This window comes from Suncus etruscus, chromosome 18 (assembly GCF_024139225.1).
Source record: "Suncus etruscus isolate mSunEtr1 chromosome 18, mSunEtr1.pri.cur, whole genome shotgun sequence".
Taxonomy (NCBI): Eukaryota; Metazoa; Chordata; class Mammalia; order Eulipotyphla; family Soricidae; genus Suncus; species Suncus etruscus.
Window position 1 is genome coordinate 15,324,509 of NC_064865.1, and position 6,891 is coordinate 15,331,399.

A 6,891-nucleotide genomic window follows, 5' to 3' on the forward strand; every position below is an offset into this window, starting at 1 on the left:
CTATGCTACTTCTCAACTAAGTAATTATAGGTAAAACCCCAGAGCCATTCCTCTAGAATTAAAATTATGCATAAAAACACCCAAAGACAGCCTATAATAAGCATGATTAAAATATATCATTGATTCTCAGGAACATTTCCTTCTTTCCTCAAGATGAATAATTTATTATTAATCTACCTGCTGTTTCCAAGCCCACACTATTGATTAGTATAAAAAACAGATGCTTGTAATTAAATCAGAGGTTCTATGAGATCATTAACTAGTCTTCTAGTAGCTAAAAGAATTAAGGAGAAATTGTATTCTAAATTTACCAGTTTAGGAAGGACTGTATTAAGAATCACATATACAACTGTGGTATTTGTAAATTACATTTCTTTTTTAATAAAATTTCTCATTTTTTATGTTATGACAGTGTGGAGATTATTTTAGTTCTTTAACACCAGCAAATTTCTTATTTAATTCTATCCATGAAAATAGTGTTTAGATAACTAGTATGGTGTAGCTTCATTGTTTGTTCAATAATGTTAGTGCTGTTGTTTCATGCCTTAGTTTAACTTTATAATAATTCCTCAAAAACTCATGTCATTTATTTGTTTCATGTACTTGTTATGCCTCTGGAGTTCCAAAAATAATGTAATTTATATTGACTGAAGCAGCATCGCAGCATTTGTCGCAGCAACAGCTTTATTAACTATATACGACATAGTTTCAACATATGCAGTTATTTTTATATTTTGTATAGGTTAATGGCTTGGGAGACATGATAGCTCTTTTATTTTATTTTCATTAATTTTTTTGCCGCTGTCTTGTTCTAAGCTGAAATTGCAACTTATATATTTGCCCATTTGTATTTCAGAGTTGATAGCACATGATTATTAAAGCTGAATACATATGGTATTTTTCCTACACAGAATATAAGCCTTGAGTAGGGATTAATTATGGCACAAAATTATATTCTAAACTAAGCTCAGATTATTTTTCTTAAACCTATCTTTGAATTTAAAATTAGGAGTAGCTCCTACAAAAACTATTTTTTTTATTTATGAGCTTTCTTTTCCTATAATTGCTGAGGTATTCAAAACTTGCACTTGGCATGTTATTTCTAGTAGATCATTTTCTAGAAGAAAGAGACTATACGTACAATTTAAATTTAAATGGTCATGGATAGTCTGGTTCTAGCATTCAAGTTTAAAACCCAAATCAACCAAAATGTTTAATAAATGTCTGTATTGGAGTTGAATTTGCGATATTAGATTAATGGCAACCTTAAAAGTTGATACAATTATTTACATGGCTGGAGAACATAGTACAAAAGTTAGTCTTTGCCTTCAGGTGGTCGTCCCAAGTTTTATCACTGGCACTGCATATCGTACCCAATCATAGCTAGGAATGATTTCTAAGTAAAGAGGCATGAAAACTCAAGTAGAATTGGCTATAGTCCAAACACTAAAATAGAAATAAAAATAAATAGCTTGAAAACTACCACAATGAAGTAAATATTAAGATGTATTACAATACAAATTTATCAAAGTATAGGGCAAATTATTAGTATGGTTATTAGCTGAATGTTCAAGGCATTGTCATCTGGAATAAATAATTTACTCCACAGCTTTTTCATGGCCATTTTCCAAAGGAAAAGAAGTAAACTACAATTTTATTTGGATACATTTGCAGAGATACAACAACGCTTTTTATTCATAAACCATAGATAAAAATACTTTGCTGATGGTATTACACTAAAAGACAATATTGAAAAACCTAGCATGTCATAAAAAATACAAATATTACCTGTGACTACTCACACAACTCCCTCTCCTCTCTTAGTATTGGACCCAAAGAGCTATTCTTTTATGATGCCAAAGGTGATTGGCAGAAAGGGCAAGTGATACGGCTAAACTCCAGGAAAAGAACTTTAAGAAACAAAATCATTTCATATGATCTAGCATTACAAAAAATGAGTTAATGCACTTAAGAAAAGACATATTTAGATGAAACTCTGCATCACCAATATGCTTGTGTTCTTGCTACTCTGGAGTGACAAAGAAAGAATAATTCTGGTCTACTTTATGTCAACCAACATTTCCAGCAGACAGCGCAATACATACAATATATGGTTTCTGAAAGCATGTAAAGCAACATTTTTCATAAAGAAATGGAGCAATATTATGATATTCATTCTTGTATTTCAATTTTCTCTCTAAAAGACAATTTTTATCAGAGAAGATTCAAAGTTCCCCAATATTAATCATCATTTTGTCAAGCTTCAGCTTTTCGCAGTTTGATTCATTATCCATTATTACATTCGTCTTTTAAATACAACTACTGTCTCTTCCCATTATGAAAGGCTATGACAACATATACGGATTTATATAAAGGTTGATGACTATATGATTTTTTATATTAGAAAACTATGTGAAAACAAAATTAATCTGATGAATGCTGTTATTTTAACTTTTTTATTAGGTATAAAATGTTCATAAAATTATTCTCTCTATAACTTACCAAGATTTATCAGCTTGTATAATTTTTATAATCAGAAGAGTTTGATTTTCTAATTAAAGTTTTGTCAAAGAAAATAAATTGTCTGGTTCTTTCCTTCCTTGGAGACATATTATTTAAATGCTAGAAATACTGACCAGGTTTATCTCTGATCCTTTATGTGGTATGCAAATGAAATTGTCTACAGCCAACACATCCAGATGTGGGGTTATTTTAAATTCCCATTGGTGAAAATCAACCAAATCTGAATATCAAGAGAAAAATAAAAAAACAGGAATTATAAAGTTGATCAATGAAAACAGTGTGAGTTGGGCTAGCTATAAAAGCCTCCGGTGTGAGGTTGGGAGAGGGGTGCATTCTCTTCATTCACTTGAAGAAGTTAGATTTCTGAGGTGGGAACACTGAGTTATATTTTCCTGCACAGGGGAATGTAAGCCAAATAAGTTTGGAAAGCTCTGAATTATAAGCTAATAACATAGGAAGCCTTCCAGAAAGTTACTGGAAACTTACTCCCAGTTTGAAGAAAGTACTCACCTTCTATCATAAACATGATCAGCCTTCCCACAATTAAATAAATAAATTAGTAACTAAATGCAAGCTTTCAAATATACAAGTTTAAATAGTTGTACTCCAAGATCAAATAAAATCATCTTACTGTTACCAGAACATAATCCCTTCCTTTTAATGTCATTACTAAAATCCCAATAAAATGAGATTTTTGCTGTTATAATGGATGTTCGCTTAATCAAGCACAGAGACAATTCATGAAAGGAGAACAAGTTTTACTCACCAGTGAGCCGAGGCCAGAGAGAAAAAATGTCTGGGAACCTTAGCAGAGAGAAATGTTCTCACAAGCTATTTTATAAGGCATTTTTGCAAGCTCATCCTTCTAATTCATACTCAGTATTATGCATTATGATTTGGGGGGCACATGTGCAACATGGCATCAAGTACAGCAATGACATTGAAGCTACAGTACAATAAGAACATCATAAGATAAGTACAATGAGGAAAGTTGACTACTGTAAGGACATTGCATGTGGATGGGAGTAGATGTGCCTAATGTTCTTATAAGTATGGCTATAGAAAATTTCCTAAAATCAGCAATTTCTTTGCTTGAATGAATAGAAAATTTATTGTAAATGCAGATAGAATGGCCATCTTTTAAGAATTTCCTCCCACAAGCAAAATCATCTCTTTAGAGAATGTTATAAATAAATTATAAAATCAAAGATGCACATTCTAAATTTCCATCATAACATTATTATTGATATTATTAATTTAATGATAATTTTTTAAAAAATTAAAAAATTCTAATAATAAAATAAGCAATCACAAGAAAAATAAACACAAACCACACATATTGGGTGTGCCATTGCCACGTTTCCTATGGCACATATTAATTAAAAGGAAAATATTACCAAATACTGGTTTTAGTGGAAACTTGTCTCCAAAAATTCTATCTGGCAAATTTTTTGAAAGCAGATTGTATAAGATCAGCTGATAAAAATGGTTTAGCAGTTTTCTGACACTTATTCTGTACATACAACCCTAATACTACCAGGAGTGACACCTAAGCACTGAACCAGGAGTTGCCCTGAGCACTGCTGGGTGTGCCAAATCTACCCCTCAAAGAAAATTGTAAGGATGGAAAAAAAAAAACTTATCCCAAAGTAAGTTCTTTAGAACCAGTTAATTAGATGGAAGCATATTCAACACATGAGTCAATTATCTCAAAATATTCAAAGTGTATGTTTGTATTGTGAGTGAAATGAGTGGGAAGTCAATGAAGATAACCACCACAGAAAGATGTCATAGTCTCCTCATGTCCCTCAATAACTTACAGGTAAAGTGTCTCAGAGAATCATTAAAGTCTGCACAAGCTACTCAGCACAATGTGGTCCTGCTAACCCCTCAAATGTTGGCATGAAGCAGATTCACTGATCTGTAAGGCATGGGACCTGGTCATAACACTGGGTTATGTGGAGTCATAGTTTTGAAGTGAGTTTATACATTTTGGAAGTAAAGGAAAAATCCTGACTTACACAAAGTTTCCTATATTCTATATTTATTCTTATAGAAAAGCATTTCAAGTAAAGATAATGAATCAAAATGTGTTTTATTTAGGAAATATAAGAAAAGAGAGGGAGAAAAGAGAAGACCCCATAAAGTAAAAGAAGTTACAGGAATATGGTGACTCTATAGTGAAGTTTGAGTGCACTATGTTCCACTTGCCTTTGCAAAGATTGTTTTATAGGTCTTATTCAAGCTGCCTGAAATTTTGGGTATACAAAAAAAATCTGTCACGGGGCCGGAGAGATAGCATGGAGGTAAGGCGTTTGCCTTTCATGCAGGAGATCATTGGTTTGAATCCCGGCGCCCCATATGGTCCCCTGTGCCTGCCAGGAGCAATTTCTGAGCCTGGAGCGAGGAATAACCCCTGAGCACTGCCGGGTGTGACCCAAAAACCACAAAAAGAAATCTGTCACTGAGATGTTGTCGAGGAAAAAAAGACTATGACTTCAGTTGGTCTTTACTTAGTGTATCAAGCCTTTTGTTTCTGTTGAATGATCACTTGATGAGTCCTTTGATCTATTCTGGTCTTACCCCTGATTCCTAGAAAATTTTAATGGTAATTGCAAACCTTGGGAGAAAGCTGAATATTCAGTACAAAAAAAAACCCCACAATAATATTGGGGAAATGTGCCAGCAAAGCAATGTATTCCCCACCTTATATTCTATAAGCAGAAATATCTTTGCTTTCTTTAGGAAGAGTAATAGTTCACACATGACTAATAATCTGGTTGTGATCTTTTAACTAAACTAAATAGATTCACTATATGCAAATATTTCTTAATGAATAGGGTTGGGTTTGTTTTTGTCTTTTGTCTTTCAAGAGAAAATAAAATGGGGTCAAGCATGTCTAGATCCAACAAGTTTGGTGAGATGTAGTAAATCTAGTAGTAAAGTGAAAAATTAATAGATAACTAAGCTAGCTAGGAAGCCATGAGGACCACACATATGCCAATATGGTCAGACTTTCAGAAAACATCTTAGATTATATTGACAAATGCTGACTTGCATTTTTCGGGGGCTCTGCATATTTCCAAGACTGGAAAGCTGACAACATCAACAAATGAACAGAAATGAATCATGCTGAAGGGAGATATCATTTACAGCCCCTAGAGTCAAACATTGTTTTACATCTTCATTATTGATTCAGAACAACTAATGAACCAACCAACTGATGATAAAGCAGCCACTGTTCTAAAATCCCACAAGGGAAGAAAGTAAATTCAGGCAATTAAAGATGTGAGATATTTTAGCTTTAAAAACTCGAAGGGCTGACTGAAAAGGGAGAGGAATATTTACCAGAAATCTAGATCTAAAGGTGGGTCTTAGAAAAAAACATATTCAAAAGAGTTGAACCAGCAGAATTTAACAAAGAAAAAGGAAAGAAAGCTAAGACTATATTTACAGAATTAAAAAATAATAAATAGACTAATGCTATATGGGGTGTCATGCTGTACAAAACTGAGAGATGCAAAATAATTTGTATATACCACTCAAAAGGGATAATTTGGCCATTTCAACCCCAAAAGAATGTTTGGAACAAATTAAAAGGATTCATAGTGAGAGGAAATATTAAAAGCTGTTGTAAAAAAAAAAGAAAGAAAGAAGTTATTGTTACTCAACAAAAAATTAGAAAAATATTACTTACAGTGGCAATACAATTGGGGAAAAATAGAAGGTCTGAATCCATAAACCCAAAATATGTACCAATTGTTTATCTCTGTTGGATTTTCACGGTGAGATAGGTAGGTGTTCGGAAAAAGCAACTTACAGCATTTCAAGAACAGGGAATGATTTTCATTAAAAGGGGGAAATAGTAGATGGTATAAACCAGTTTATCAGAATTTTTGAAAAAGATTTTTTTCAGAGATCTTTGTAGTTATTGATGTGGATGAGTATAGTAGCTCAAAGGCCGGAAGCCTTCCCCCACTACTATTTCCAACTTTCTGAGTTCCCTGGAAAGTTATACAAAGATTTATAAATGAAAAAAAAAAAAAGGCAGGTATCTCCTTTAAACCTGCTACTAAATAAGTGAATGACTATTATTAACCTCATCTTTGAATGAGTAGGTTACATTATGTCTAAGGCTTCTTTCTTCTTTCTCTAGTATCTACAGCAATGGTCTTTGCAAATCTGGCACATGAATATTACATGCTTATTAACTGATTCATTTCAGAACTGGAGACCTTTTCCTTAAATCACTCTGTACTTTATAAAGTTAATATTTATTATCTAATGGTTTTTACAAATATCTAACTTCTACATCAACACATAGGGGAAGACTCACTCCATTATGAGGATGCCCATTTCATTCCATTT